Consider the following 16,756-nt stretch of genomic DNA (forward strand, 5'->3'; position numbering starts at 1 on the left):
TTTGCTTACATGCTTTGTAAGCAAAAAGAATAAACAACAGGCTGGGAATCTTGTTCAGTTGGTAGAGTGATTGCCTAACATGCGTGAAACCTTGCGTTCTAGAGTATTTGAAGAAATACATTTTTATGGACTTTCCTTTCAATCATTAAATAATTTAAAGGGGGAGTTTAAACGTTAAAAAATGAGTCTAAAGAGATAACTAAGTTGGTAAAGAGCTTGCCATACAGGGCTGAGGACTTGAGTTCAGCTCTCTAGTATCCACGGACATACACCAACATGATAACTTGGGTCTGTCATCCCAGTGCTGGGGAGGCAGATGGGAATATCCCTGGGGCTCACTGTCCGCTAGTGCAGCCCCATCAGCAAGCTCCAAGTTCAGGAAAAGAACCTGTTTCAAAACCTAATGGGTGGAGAGCTACCGAAGAAGACAATGATAACTTCCGGCCTCCACACGCACGCACGCACGCACGCACGCACATATGCACACAAACACACATGTGTACATGCACAGAATGAAAATATGACAAGCCACCCAATGATTTTCCAAAGCAGTTTACAATCTACTTTATTTTCAATGTCTGTTACTGGAATAGGCTATAAAACTGCGTCTCAAAATCCTGGCAAAGCACCATGTTAAGGGTTCCCTGGGGTCTTACCGACATTTCCCTTTATACACTCTTGCCAATTATACTTCTCCTCAGATGACACCCAGTCATTGTCAGTCTCCACACAGGAATAAAATCATACAAGACTCAAGACAAATGTTCCCCAGCATCTTGAGGACTGTCCCAAAGGCTCATCTTCAGGTACATTGTTCACATGAGAGCACACTCCTTGCTTGAAACCTCATGTTGACAATCGAAGGCATTCATTCCTCTGAAATTTCACTGGCCTACCTCTCCCTATACTTTCTTTTGCTTCTTTTTCTTCTCTTTTATCTTTTTTTTTCAAGAAGAAACATGCATAAGGCTCATCACTGGTCAGAGAGAAGCCTGGGAGGGGGGGAATGTCTACATTTCACAGGAATTCTTTTTCTGATCAGAAAATCTTGGGTGAACATTTCCTGACAGAATTGGCCAGGAGTCCCAGCAAATTTACTGTGCTTGCCTTTGGTCTTGTCAAGACACTGCCAAAAGGGAAGTGGTAACAGAACTCCTGAAGTCCCAGAAGAGTGGTTATAAGTAGGCATTTCTGGGCTCTGTGTCACATACTGGCAGGATGAGGCTGGTGGGATAGCCTCCCTCAGCCTCTTCCATCGTTCCACACCCAGATCCATGAAAATCACTGTGGGGCACGTTCCTGTGCACAGACCACAGACCACAGGAAAGGAGGTTTTGTGCCTTAATTACATTGATATATTTTCTAAAAATATGTTCATCATTGCATTCCCTTAAGTAGGCTAGAGTTTATTAAAACACTACTTGCTGGTTTTTTGTTTTTTTGTTTTTTTGGGTTTTTTTTTTTTGGTTTTTGGTTTTTGTTTTGGTCTGGTTTTAGAAGTAATGATTGCTTAATTTTAGAGAAAGCTCCAAAATCTTAAGAAAGAAAATGAAAATCACGTATATTCTGCCTAACAGACACAACCAATATTAACATTTTTGATTATTTCCTTTCAACTGTGAAACAGAAAAGAGAAAGTTACCACAATTGGGATTGCATTGTGTTGCGTATGTACTTTTCTGTCTTTTCCCATTTAACATGCTATCATTTGCTTAACATCTGTCATCTTCTGTGTTCTGTTGCTTTGTCAAGAAACCCAAGACGAGGTAGCTGGTTCAGAATAGAGCTTGTGTGGCTCACAGTTCTGGAAGTGGAGGAGTCCAAGAGCACAGGGCCAGCATCTGTTTAGCATCTGGCGAGGGTGTCCTTGCTGTACTATAATAGAGAAGAGAGCATCCACATTAGTTACTTTTCTCGTCGTTTTGACAAATTCCTAGTGGAATCAACTTAAGGCCCACAGTTCAAAGAATAGCGTTCATCATGGAAAGAAAGGCATTTAGTGGGAGCAGCTCATAGCTATGGTTTCAGGAATTGGAGCCGTGGGGAGGGGGCAGGCAGTACTGAGGTGACTTTCTGTTTTTTCTTTTATTCACTGTAAGACTTAAGTCCATGGAAAGGTGCCACCCACATCCAGGGCAGCAAGGAAAGTCCCAACCAAAGTCATATCTGAACCCCGGCAGAGAAACCACCAAAGCCTGCACCATGTCCAGCATCTGGAGCCTGTGGAGACCTCATCTATAGCCCCAGCTCTCCAGCTCTGCTGTCTGCAGCATGTGTAGCCGCTCTCTGCAACTGGCTCCCCTCTGTGCCTGTAGCTTTCCTGGTGGGTGTGGCACAGTCCAGGCATCTCAAGCATCCTGGGGGTTCTACTCAAACTTCCCCTTCATTGCTTCATGAAGTGGCTTCGTACGGCTGACTTCCTTGCAATGAATCCAACCCTGACACACATTTGGGTGGCTGCAGCAGCTTTTTCAAGTCTGGGTATAAACTATGAGTCTTTAACTTGGGCCTGGTGCATGCCTTTAACCCCAGCACTCGGGAGGCAGAGGCAGGTAGATATCTGTGAGTTTGAGGCCAGCCTGGTCTACAGAGTAAGTTCCAGGGCAGCTAGGGTTGTTACACAGAGAAACCCTATCTTGAAAACCCAAAAAAAGAAAAACAAAGTCTTCAACTTGCATTTTTTTACACCTGCAAAATGACCACTGCATAAACACTACTGCTAAATTCTGCCACTAGTTCTAAATATAGCCTGGCCACTTCTGCTGTAGCAGTGGTTCAACTATTGAATGAACTTGTAGACTTTCGGCATCAAATTGTCATTTCTAAGACACCCAGCACTTCAGACTGAGCAATTTTCAGGTTTTTGCAACATTCAAGTGGCCAGTGTTGAATTACCTGACCCCCTATTGTGTAAGCCAACCTAAAAATTATCTTTTATTATATATATTATATATACATATCTCCTTTAAATATATATGTAAATACACATATACATAATAAAAGGGGATATATAATAGATATAGAATACTATATAATATATTATACCATATAATGCCATATAATATAATAATAGATACATAAAACATTACATGTAATATATTATATATAATATATCATACATAACACATATAATAAAAGAATATATATGATGATGGGATGTGTAAACACACACACACACACACACACACATATATATTCAAAGGGGATATATGTATCCCCTTTTGGTTCTGTTTTTCTAGAGAACACTGCCTAATACAATGTTGCATGTTGAGAAAGAGCAAGCATGCCAGCTGAAGTCTCTCTTTCTCTTCTCATAAGATTGTTAAGGCTGTAATGGTAGCCCTGCCTGCCTGACCTTATATAACCCTAATTATTTCCCAAAGGCCCTGCATCCAAATACATTATTAACATGCAAATCTAGGCTTTTAATTTTCCAACAGGTGAACTTTACAGAAAGGACACATTCAAATCATAACAATATTCACCATTTGCTAATGAATGACTACAAATCAGAATCACATGACCCTTGAATAGTATGAACATTTTCTGATGATACAAACACTCTTTAAATATTATTTTTAAAGATTCAGGTTTTTAACCTGCGACTGTGGCTATAAAGCCATCATCACTAACATGTGCATCACCTGTAAGAGTTTGTTTTTGCTGTAGTTGTTGCTGTGCATGTGTGTGTGTGTGTGTGAGTGTGTGTGTGAGTGTGTGTGTGAGTGTGTGAGTGTGAGTGTGTATGTGTGTGAGTATGTGTATGTGTGTGAGAGTGTGTGTGTGAGTGTGTATGTGTGTGAGAGTGTGTGTGTGTGTGAGTGTGTGTGTGAGTGTGTATGTGTGTGAGTATGTGTATGTGTGTGAGAGTGTGTGTGTGTGAGAGAGTGTGTGTGTGTGTGTGTGTGTGAGTGTGTATGTGTGTGAGTATGTGTATGTGTGTGAGAGTGTGTGTGTGTGTGTATGTGTGTGAGAGTGTGTGTGTGTGTGTGTGAGAGAGTGTGTGTGTGTGAGTGTGTATGTGTGTGAGTATGTGTATGTGTGTGAGAGTGTGTGTGTGTGTGAGTGTGTGTGTGTTGATGATGGGGAACTTGTACCCTTTTGTATGTCTACCCAATCCATCTTCAGTAAGCACTGCTTCCTATCACAATAGATTGGTGTGTAAGTTAATTTTCTTGTTACCATGAAAAGAAAAAAAAAAACAGACAAGAAGAAGCAATTTAAGGGAGGGTTTGTTTGGAATCACAGCTAAAAGAAATACAGTGTATCCTGGCAGCAGGAGCTGAGGGCAGCTGGTCACACTGAATCTGTAATCAGGAAGCAGAGTGTGACAGGAAGTGGTGCTTGGCTATAAAACCTGAAGGCACAACCTCAGTGACTCACTTCCTCTAATGAGGCTCCACCTTCTAAAAGTTCCTCTCCTTTCCCAAACAGTTCAAACACCAGAGCCTATAGGGAATATTTCACACCCAAACCTCAATGAATCATTTCTATTTTCTAGATTACTTTACAGAGGAAAAATACACCAGATACACAATTTGCCTGGGTTCTCTTAACCATTGTGTTTTGTGGTTCATTCATATTGCTGCTCAACCAATAGGTAGTTATTTTTATTCATGGGTATTACTCCGTTATACAAATATACTGATTTGTTTTCCATTCATTTCCTGGTGAATTGACGGGGAAGCCCTTCTATATATATATTTCTCTTATTAGTTGATGAATAAAACACTGTTGGCCAATAAGGCAAGAAGATACGTAGCACTAGGAGATGAGGAGAATTCTGGGAAAGGTAAGCAGAGAAAGCCCATCAGAGTCAGTCACCATGTAAGCTACCAAAGAGTAACAGGTCCGGGCATTCTCTGATAAGCCAAGACCACATGAAAATACATAGATTAATAGAAATGGGTTAATAATTAAGACAGAGCTAGCCAATAAGAAGCTCTAGCCACTGGCCAACAGTTTTATAACTAATAGAGCATCCATGTGCTCATTTGGGGCTGAAGGGCCTTGGGACCAGCCAGGACAAAGAACCACTTGTTACAGAGAATATTTTGTTGTCCCTATGCACACTGCTTGCTCTGCTTCTCCAGGCCTCCCTGTGTCAATCACTCTGCCCTCTGCAGAAGTGTGACTCCTTGGAAGGCTTTTTATGCACATGACTTCACTGGAGCAGGAAGCATCACTCAGCGTGAGGGAGCTCCCAGGAAACTATGGTATGTAAATGTGTCAATCTCTAAATTTGAAAAAGTTCATTACTTCTTCAATAACATTTCCCCCCAATTTTTCTCCTGCTCTCATTGACTTTTTCTACTGACAATGTATCGTCATCTGAAAACCAGGGCTGCATTCTGATTCCTGCTAACTAACCTCCTCCTGCTAAAAACGTTTCAGTTCAGAATTCTATTTTGAAAAAAAAAAAAGGAAACACACACACACACACACACACACACACACACACACACACACGAAGATAGTCAGGCATTGTAGTGAATGCATTTAACCCCAGCATTTGGGAGGCAGAGGCAAGCAAATCTTGGTGAATTTAAAACCAGCCTGGTCTACAAAGTAAGTTCCAAGACAGTCAGGGCTGTCACACAGAGAAACCCTGAAAAAAAAATTAAGAAATGCAGCCCTTCCCCACCCCTAGGAACTCACTTTCTGTAGTATTCACAGGAGCCATCATAGAATAAGGAGAAAAAACAGACCAGAAACTTTTTGATTCTTTTGTCTGGCTCCTTGTGTATGAACTTGAAAGTTTCCATCCTATGAAAAGCTGCACCTCTCACGTTCCTGCCGTGCCCTCTGCTGTGTGTGCATAAATGCTCCCCCATCCAGCAGTGTAGTATTAGTGGCAAAGGGAATATCAGCAGCCACTCTCCACCCCTTCCAGATGAGGACACGGAAGACAGAAGGAAAAACAGTATTCCTATAATGGGCTAATGCCAAGCTTCTTAAGCTACGGTTGGCAGCTCCAACAGGACTGTACCTGAAATATGGTGTCTCCAAAAGTTTGGCAACAGAAAAAGGTTTCTGAATGCACCACAACCAAAATTTAATTCAAAATCAAAAGTATGATTTCTCCAAGACATATCTAGCAGTGCTTGTGTGTTGTAGTGTATGCTTTGACTGCAGCCTGGGTTATAAACCGTCAACATGTACAATCTGTTCTGCACATGCCACAGCATGCAAGCCAATATGCATGGGCTGAAACACCTTGGCGCAGATGTGGGACTGTTGCATGTTATGGATTTCCCCCATGCATAGGAGCCTTTCTACTTTTATTAAAATACAATGATTTAATTACAGAAAACAAAGACCTTTCATATTTTTCTACCAACATTTCTCCACATGTATTAAGTGAGTGTATCTTTTGATTATACTGGATTAGATTTTTAAAATTGCTATTTGAGTTGCTTACTTGAATTTCATTAAAAATGTTAAATGAATTTTGGCTTTGGATTGGGACATAATTTCCAGCAATTTGAGACATGGGCTGCTTCTTCCATATTCTAGCGTAATTACACAAAGCAGCATTATCAGCTCTGACATCATAAAGTGAAAATCTCAGTCATCTCTGAAACATGTTAAAGATGTTCTCCATCCTGCAGTATAAAAATACCCAGCCAGAAGAATTTAATTCTTCATCTGAAAATAAATGTGTCTATCTGATTAGCATGCAATTTTGACTTTAATAGATGGTGGTAAAAACATATTTATAGCAAAGAATTGTTTTAAAATGAATTTGTCGTCTATTATAAGTAAGGTTTAATTTGTATACCTGTCTTACATACCTGTATATAAGTCGAATAAGAAGCTCCTCCAGCAAAGAGTGGTCATGAGCAGAAACCTCAGTACAGCATTGTGATTGAATCACTGTTCTCTAACACCAGGAAAAGTACCATTATGACACATTCTCCCACCCAACAATGGTTAACGGTCGGCAATACTTAGTTTTTAATTTCTTAGTTTAGGGACAACTAAGAAATGGAGAATTTAATACCACACAAGCAACAAACCTGGAAGCCAGATTAATCTTTTGAATAATCACCATCCTAAATTAAAAGGGACCAGCCCTAGAGAATTAATATACACTGAATAATTAATTCAGTTCAGTCTTCTCCACTGAGGATGAAAATACTGCGTGGCCTCTGTTTGCCCCTAAGCTGGCCTTCACATATACTAAAATGTAAAGTCTATCATTTCTATTTCACATGTTATTTGGGGGTTTTCCACAAGAATTTCCAAATACACACTTCTTAATAGAGTTAACATGTCCTTCTGCAAATGAGGTTTCTTCTTTAACAAGTGGAAAGTAAAATCATTTTAACCAGATCTGACTTCCTGACTTTGCAGGGTGTGTGTGTGTGTGCGTGTGTGCGTGTGTGCGTGTGTGTGTGTGTGTGTGTGTGTGTGTGTGTGTGAGAGAGAGAGAGAGAGAGAGAGAGAGAGGGGGGGGAGTATGAGTGTTGTGTTGTGTGAAAGAGTGTGTGGGTGTGTGAGTGTATGTGAGTGTGTATATGAGAGAGAAAGAATGTGTGTGTGTGTGTGTGTGTGTGTGTGTGTGTGTGTGTGTGTGTGTGTGTGTGTGTTCTTTTGGAATTTCCTAACTCCCCAGCCATAAAGACATAATCCATACTAAACTTAGGAGTTTCTACCAAAAAGAAACTGACAGAGCAGAAGGGCCATTAGTATGGTACTGTCCTGTCCTGGATACTCTTGCAATCTCCGTGTCACCAGTCCCTCAAAGGATCCATTTGTTATCATAATCCCAAGGTCATCATCAGATTTCAATTCAGATAGAGGGTTTTACGTATCTAACTATTGTTGCTCAGCTGGGTGTCCATGGAGACTGAAAAACTGGTTTGTTGCCTAGAGAAGAAGAAATGAAAACCAAATCATTTGGTGTCTGTGTGGTTTCTGTGAAGCTAGGAAATTTTTTTGGCAAATGATAAAAATACGGATAGCTAAGGCTTCTAATTCCTTTGGTTAATTCTTGGCCATATCAGAAAATAAAGTCTACATATGCTACTTTTAAAACATGAAAATATTCTATCTAAGAAGTATCAGATTTGGGTCTTAGTTAGATTGGAAACCATTCTTTTAAAGAGCAACCAATATACACAACAAAATCTAATAGCCTAAAGACTTTGGATGTATTACATATGGAAAATGTTCCTCATCCCCAAATTCAACAGAGTTCCAAGTGTGAAAGAAAAAGCTAGTATTTAATAAGGGTGGAGGAGGCTGGAACACCTAGTCATTAATCCTATGGAAATATCTGTCTTGCATATGTGGTTTAAGGAATTGGATAAAAATAGAACTTTCCTAAGAGTTCTGTTCATCTGGCCATGGATCTTTATCAGAACAAGTAAATACGATGTCACAGTGGACAGGGGACTTGTACAATGATGGACAGAAGTGTAGACATGACAGCTTGGCATATGTCAACATGATTTCACAGCGTCTTTTGGCCAACCATCAGATCAAGAGCAACTCCTGGCAGATCTCCTTCACAGTTAATACACAAAATTAGCCAGACCAAGAAAGGTGTCACACATGACTTACAACCAAGAAAGGGTTGGCCTGACTTCAGCTCTTCAGCATGTAGGATAACTAACACTATTTGTTTTAGGATAGTTAGGAGACATGCCGATTAAAAAGTCAGCTTCAGACAGGAAAAATTGAAATTGGTTGTATGCATGAGTCAGAAATGAAAATGCTCACAGAGGCCAAGTAGGTAATGAAAATGAACGTATGGCCCTGAGTGAAACAAGAGACTAGTGTGATGCTAAATGCCATGGTACTTAGACCAGGGAAGGGAGGAGCAGAGCGCTGACTGTAGCTGCATGGACATTTCTTGAAAAGCAGTTTCACTGCTCCAGTCTACCCACTGATGCCATGTGCCCCAATAGTTCAAAAAGAATGGATTTTGTTTGTCTACAACTTAGTAGAGTCTCTACAATGATTTATTTATTCAAGAAAAAGAATGGCAAAACTTAAATAAACACAACTGATTATAACAAATACACAAATCATCAAAGTGGCTTATGTATAACATGGATATTTACTTTAGAATGTGATTTTTGTAGTCTCGTGGTATTGGAACACACCTTTAATCCCAGCACTTGAGAGGCAGAGGCAGGCAGATGTCTAAATTCAAGGCCAGCCTGGTCTACAGAGTGAGTTCCAGAACAGCCAGGTCTACAAAAAGAAACCCTGTCTTTAAAAAAAATGTGCTGTGGGGGTGTGGGGGTGTGCTGGAGAGATGGCTCCGAGGTTAAGAGCACTGCTTGCTCTTCCAGATGTCCTGCTGGAGTTCAATTCCCAGCAACCACACGGTGGCTCACAACCATCTATCATGAGATCTGGTGCCCTCTTCTGGCCTGCAGGCAAACATAAAGCAGAATACTGTGTACATAATAAATAATTTTTTAAATGTGATTTTTTGTACGAATTTATGCACTGCTAAATATATATGTATGTGTGGGTATGATTACACACACACAAACACACACAAACACACACACACACACACACACACACGCACGCACGCACGCACGCACGCACGCACGCAACGCACGCACGCACGCGGCCCAGATAAACATGAAAAGGAAAGCTGAAACACAGGATGTGACTAGTGGAAGAGCAGGGAGCAAGCATTGTTTCTTTTGTTCTGTCTGTGTGTGTGCGTGCACGTGTGTGCATGCAAGTGAAGGCTACGGGGCATCCTGGGCATCATTCTTCAGGAGAGTGTTTTAATTTATTTACAATTTAAGTAGTCAAGAGATTGAGGTAAAAAAATCACTTGGAGAAATTCTCCTTTGGCTTATAGAAGAATTTTCCTCATACATATTTTGGCTTCAATCACATGCTTTTCCAATCCCAAATCTTCTGTGTTCCTAATGCCTGCTAAATAAAGCCCAGCAAAGGACAACAGTAGCAAAGCAGGGTGTGAGGATTTTCAATATAATTTCTCTCCCTTTCCAACGATGGAATATAACATCTAATTGGTAAGGCTATCTAATACCTTAGAATTTGACTAATTGTGACCTTACCATGCATAGACTGCTACTTTGATATAGGATTGATAGATAGGTCTCACTGTAAGAGAGAAAGCGGGGGTGAATCATTTGGGCCTATGTGAAAATCAACCAGAAAATTCATACTGAATTTTATACGTGTCTACTGAATTACTGTTACAGACAAGAATCTGGAGAAGGAATGAAGACAGACGTACAAAGAGGTACTATGACTAAGGCAGTATTAGCAACCTGTTCGACTTGTACAGCTAACAGGAAATGGAAGCCATGACCCTGCTCAACAGAGGACCCGCCATCAAGACATCGGTCAATGCCAAGGCTGACAACATGGGGATGTCTGGCATTCAGTCACTTCCTTGGGGTGGTGGCAGCTCTGTCTGCTCGGAAGCAATCTCACAAACTCATCTCACAAATGGACTGATGTCAAGATAGGGAATGATCCCTACTGGAATATCAGAAGCTGTGAGCAAAGCTCTGTCCTGCTCACACTGCTTGGACAAATGAGCATCAAAGGATAGTTTGTATGTTAGTCCAATGTTCAGTTAAAACAAATCAGAAAGGCCAGTTGAAACATTTGACTGAATTAATTGAGAATTACACTGGGGAAAATGCAAGTTCCTGGCTCACACAAAAACACTACAAATACAGGATGGGAGAGGCTCTCTCTCTCTCTCTCTGTCCCTCTCTCTCTCTCTCTCTCTCTCTCCCTCCCTCCTCCCCTCCCTCCTCCCTCCCTCTGTCCCTCTCTCTCTCTCTCTCTCTCTCTCTCTCTCTCTCTCTCTCTCTGTGTGTGTGTGTGTGTGTGTGTGGTGTTTTAAAGAATCAGTCTTGAATTGACTTAAACTGACCTCCTGAAACTGAGAAGCTTCTGTAAGGCAAAGGACACAGTCGTCAAGACAAAACGGCAGCCCACAGCATGGGAAAAGATATTCACCAACCCCACATCTGACAGAGGGCTGATTTCCAAAATATACAATGAACTCAAGAAGCTAGTCACCAAAACACCAAATAATCCAATTAAAAAGTGGGGTACAGAACTAAATAGACAATTCTCAATAGAGGAATCTAAAATGGCTGAAAGACACTTAAGAAAGTGTTCAACATCCTTAGCCATCAGGGAAATGCAAATCAAAACAACTCTGAGATACCATCTTACTCCTGTCAGAATAGCTAAAATCAAAAACACCAATGACAGTTTATGCTGGAGAGGATGTGGAGAAAGGGGAACACTTCTCCACTGCTGGTGGGAGTGCAAACTCGTACAGCCACTTTGGAAATCAGTATGATGGTTGCTCAGAAAAATGGGAATCAGTGTACAAGATCCAGCAATTCCATTCCTAGGCATATACCCAAAGAAGCACATTCATGCAACAAGGACATCTGTTCAATGATGTTCATAGCAGCACTATTTGTAATAGGCAGAACCTGGAAGCAACCTAGATGCCCCTCAACTGAAGAATGGGTAGAGAAAATGTGGTACATTTATACAATGGAGTACTACTCAGCTGAAAAAAAAACAATGGAATCTTGAAATTCGAAGGCAATTGGATGGAACTAGAAGAAACCATTCTGAGTGAGGTAACAGAGTCACAAAAAGACAAACTTGGTATGTACTCACTCATATATGGATTTTAGACATAGAGCAAAGGATTTCCAGCCTACAATCCACAATGCCAGAGAAGCTAGGGAACAAAGAGGGTCCTAATAGAGACATACATGGTCTCCCAGAGAAGGGAAAGGGACAAGATCTCCTGAGCTAATTGGGAGCATGGGGGAGGGGAGAGGGAGTTAGGAGAAAGAGGATGGGAGAGGGGGACATGAGGGAACAGGAAGATTGAGTCAGGGGAAGAATAAAGGAAAGCAAGAAAAGTGATACCATAATAGCAGAAGCCATTATAGGTTTAAAGAGGAATCTGGCACTAGGGAAATGTCCAGAGATCTGCAAGAATGACCCCAACTAACAATCTAAGCAACAGTGGAGAGGCTACCTTAAATGCCTTTCTCCGATAATGAGATTGATGACTACCTTTAATGCCATCCTAGAGCCTTCATCTAGTAGCTGATAGAAGTAGAAGCAGACACCCACAGCTAAACACTGAATTGTACTGGAATCCAGTTGCAGAGAGGGAGGAGAGATGAGCAAAGGGGTCAAGACCAGGCTGGAGAAACTCACAGAAAGAATTAACTTGAACTAGGGGAGGTCGTGGACCCCAGACTGATAGCTGGGAAACCAGCATAGGACCAGCCCAGACCCCCTGAACATGGATGTCAGTTAGGAGGCCTGGACTTTGGGAGTCCATTCCGCATAGAGGGATACTCTTTCAGCCTAGACACACAGGGGAGAGGGGCTAGACCCTGTTCCAAATGATATGACAGACTTTGAATATCCCCACATGGAAGGTCTCACCCTCCCTGGGGAGCAGAAAGGGGATGAGATGGGGGGCAGGGGAGGAAGGGAGGAAAAGCAAACTGGGATTGACATGTAAAACAAGCTTGTTTCTAAGTTAAATTTTTAAAAAGGAGGAAAAAGTGATATCTGTGGTGGGGAAAGCGCTTCTGTGTATGTGTTTTTCTTACTGGATGATAAATAAAGTTCTGTTTGGCCAATGAGGCAGCAAGTGAGACGGGACTAGGAGTCAAAGAGGATTCTGGGAAATGTAGTAGAGAAGTGGTGATCCAGGCAGGAAGTGACATAGCAAGGAGACTCATATTTAAGTAAGGAAAAACAGGAAGTCTGCCCCCTTTTCCCCTTGGCTCCAGCATCAAGATGTGATCCACTGGCAAGGGGGGACACCAGTGAAAGGTGTCCTATAAGATAAGTCATAAAATATATAGATTTATGATAATTAAGACTGAGCTAAAGATGAGAATCCTAGTCATTGGCCAAGCAGCATTTATACCTAATATAAGTCTGTGTATTATTTTGTCCATCCACGTGGCAGGCAGAACTCGGGCAGCTGGCAGTGACCGCCCACGTGACAATAGGACTCTGTCAGCCTTTGGCAGAAAGATTTATCGTTAACACATCTGTATCACATCCCCTTCAGAAATCCATCTGTATTTCTACTAAAAAACAATGGATGGGAGTAAGCCAATTTAAGTCATGATATAAAAGACTGATATATCTTGGTATAGTCTGGTAGGCACAGAGGAACACAGGAATGAAGGTCTGTCCACTCCTCAGCTGTCAGCTCAGTTTGGAATGGGATGGGGAAATACCATTGTTTGCCAGAAGTCAGGACAGTAGCCATGTGTTAGAGCAGTATTTTGCTATTTCCCACAGTGGCAAACTGCATGGCAATGTTATTCTTCCAGAACCTCCAAATTCCTATATTTACCTGAAAGGCAGCTTTATTTGTTCCCCACACACACACACACACATTTTGATGAGATAAAAATTGTCAAGTACCTTTAGAGTGGGAAGACATATTCAAAATCAAATGCTAAATTTAGAGGAAAACAAAAGCTCCTTTGGGACTGTGCTGGTGGCCTTCTGATACAGTGACTACAGCTGCTTGATGTTGAGGATGTCGCCTGCCAACCTGAGCAGCCGACATCCTCTATAAGAACCCAAGTGGCTTTTAAGAAGATAAGATAAAGCCTAGCTGCTGTATTTTATGACATAATTTAGCTGGTATCTCTTTGTAGAGTGCCACTGGCTGGCTCACTTTAAACAGCCATAAACTTTTGATGATGGGGTCATTTGATTTAATGATTTATTTAGTTTTCAAATCACGAGGCTGTTTTCAAAACACTTTGTTGCCATGTTAAGCCTCTTTTAGCCTATAGGGTTAATTATTGACATTGAAGTACAGTTGGGAAAAGAAAGCCTGACAATGAGCCTCTTTCTAAAGGGAAAACCACCTGGATGGAATATCAGGTTTACCAGACTTCACTGCACCACATAGCAGAGGCGTTTTGAGTGGCCAACCCTTTAAAATAACAAGCATACTGTATGGCAACCTTCCTAAGGTATAGTATATGCTTTCTTGCCGTAATCAAACACACTTTAGTACCTTTTAACAAGTTGCAAACACTCTTTATAAGTAAGTACAGTTCTATGATGATAGAGAAAGATAGACTACACAGGGAGAATTGTTGGGATCTGGTGGAGCATTTGCCTTTAGAGATATCAGCATTCCGTGTGAGTTCTCCCGTGGGATTTCTACAGTGCTCTACTTTTCGCTCACCTGTACCCACCACTGCTAATTTTTCCTTCTTTTAACTCGATGTTAAGTTTACTATGTGCCAGAAGTCTGGGTCATCAACCTTACTAAAAGTGTACAAACAAATGGAAGGATGCCTGATTATCCAGAGGGCCAGAGATCTTAACCCTAAATGAGGTGTCTCCATCAAATTCCTCCCCCTCAGAGTTCAGGGAACCCTCTGGAAGAGGAGACAGAAAGAGTATAACAGCCGAGGAGATGGAGGACACTAAGAAAACAAGGCCCTCTAAATCAACATGAGCAAAGAGACTGAGGCAGCATGCACAAGGCCCACGTGGCTCTGCACCAGGTCCTCTACATCTATTTTATGGCTTCCAGCTTAGTGTTTTTATGAGATTCCTGTGTGTGAACAAGTGAGTCTCTGATTCTTGTGTCTTCTTTTGGGGTCTTTTCCTTCTGTTTGTTTTCTTTTTCATTTTTTTTCAATTCTAATGTGTTAGTTGTTTATTTTGTTTTGTCATATCTTATTTTATTATCCCTTAGAAGCCTGTTTGTTTTCTAAGGAGAGACAGAAAGGGAGTGGACCTGGATGAGAGGGGAGGTGAGGAGGAACTGGGAAGAGTAGAGGGAGAAAAAAAAGTTATTTTCAATTATAAAGAAAAGGGGGCCGGGCGTTGGTGTCGCACACTTTTAATCCCAGCACTCGGGAGGCAGAGGCAGGCGGATCTCTGTGAGTTGGAGGCCAGCCTGGTCTGCAGAGCGAGTGCCAGGATAGGCTCCAAAGCTACACAGAGAAACCCTGTCTCAAAAAACAGAAAGGAAGGAAGAAAGAAAGAAAGAAAGAAAGAGGAAGGAAGGAAGGAAGGAAGGAAGGAAGGAAGGAAGGAAGGAAGGAAGGAAGGAAGTCTGTTTCTGGAGCATGTTTTGACATGAATGCAAAAACAAGATGATTTGGTGGGGGAAAGGACCAATAATAGTTAGGGAGGGGGCAAGGGAGTAGTTGGGAGGCTAACATGAGATAAGCAAGTATAAAAAGAAAAATGTTAGCAAGGCATGGTAGGCCCCGCCTTTAATCCCAGCATAAGCAAGATGGATGGAGGAAAAGCAAAAGTTAAATCCACCCTCAGGTGCATACTGGGGGCCAGCCTGGGCTACATGAGACCTTGTCAGAGGGAGTTATGGTGGGAAAAGGAAGAAGATAATGAAACTTGATATTTGGTATGCTAACTAAAAAAAAAAATTAACAAAATCAATCAATCCATGTGTACTTCTACAAGCCTGGTTGCCAGGGATGTGATAATTGGTTAAGAAAAGCACTGCTGTGATTACATTGTGACAGTTCCTTATTGTTAGTTTTTTACTCTTTGGGCTTTTTGAGGGGACCCACCACCCAGCTCCCAAATAAATCACACATGGAAGTTTATTCTTAGGTATGGATGTGTGCCTTAGCTTGGCTTGTTTCTTGACGGCTTTGCTTAAATTATCTCATCTGCAATTTCCCTCTAAGCTTTTGTCTTTCTTCCTTCTGCATATCTTATTTTCCTTCTTACTCCGTGGCTGGGTGGCTGGGCGCCTGTGTCCTGATGTCCTCCTCTCCTTGTCTCCTTTCTGCTTCACTTCTTCTGTTCTCCTTCTATTTATTCACTCTGCCTGCCATGCCCTCCTATCCTTGCTCCTGCTTCGCCATTGGCCGTTCAGCTCTTTATTAGGACCACCAGGTGTTTCAGACAGACACAGTAATACGGCTTCACCGAGTTAAACAAATGAAGCATAGACAAAAGTCACACACCTTAGGACAATCATCTACCACAATGCTTCACACTCACATATTCTCACACTTGTGTGGCCTTGTCAGTTCTGTGCATTCAAATCTAGAGCACCAACAGCACAAAGGATATTTAGGGAACTTACCCAAGCATGGGTAAAACCTGATTCAGAGAAGACACAACTTCAGTTGTGAGTTTTAAAGCTCAGTCTTCCATCCTTTACCCTTCATCAACTGAAGGTTTTCATTTCCCTTAGTCTAAGAGATTAAAGATGGAACAGAAATAGGAAAACAAGAAAAAGGCATACTGTTTACCTTCCTGAACTCTTTTCCAGTTGTGGGCACATACACTGCTTGCTGCCATGCAAAAAGTCTTCAGGGAGTAAAAGCGTGCAATCTGGTCACCAGCACTCTTCTTGGATGTTCCTCAAGCCACAAACCATCCCGAGCCCATCTTCCATTGTTCTGTCTGTGCCAATTTAAATCCTTTCTGGTATTGACATTTCTTTCATTTATCTACTCAGAGTCTCTCTTAGTTGCTGGTCAGTGTCCCTTAAGGAGAGCCTTGTGTGATCAAAAAAATTTGACAAACACTGGGATTGGCAGTATTTCCTTTCTTTACAACCATAACATTCACTTAAATCTCCAAAAGTGAAAATGACCTAGAATTAGGGCAACTATCCCATTCCATTCTGCCTGGGACAGTCTCAATTTGCACCTGTTGGTCATGGCATAAAAACAGTTTCTTCACCATTCAAAAATGCCTGGAATGGAAGTACAAT

General features: G+C 41.5%; 1 long non-coding RNA gene across 1 annotated transcript in view; it reads right to left on the bottom strand.

Moving 5' to 3' along the window:
- Window positions 1–1,428: 1,428 nt before the first annotated feature.
- Window positions 1,429–16,756, bottom strand: part of LOC103159356 — a 52,957-nt gene continuing 37,629 nt past the window's right edge. Inside the window, exon 4 of the long non-coding RNA XR_004771818.1 lies at window positions 1,429–1,875. This is a non-coding gene — a long non-coding RNA (uncharacterized LOC103159356). The remainder of the gene's footprint in view (window positions 1,876–16,756) is intronic.

The sequence above is a fragment of the Cricetulus griseus genome, assembly GCF_003668045.3.
Source record: "Cricetulus griseus strain 17A/GY chromosome 1 unlocalized genomic scaffold, alternate assembly CriGri-PICRH-1.0 chr1_0, whole genome shotgun sequence".
Classification (NCBI taxonomy): Eukaryota; Metazoa; Chordata; class Mammalia; order Rodentia; family Cricetidae; genus Cricetulus; species Cricetulus griseus.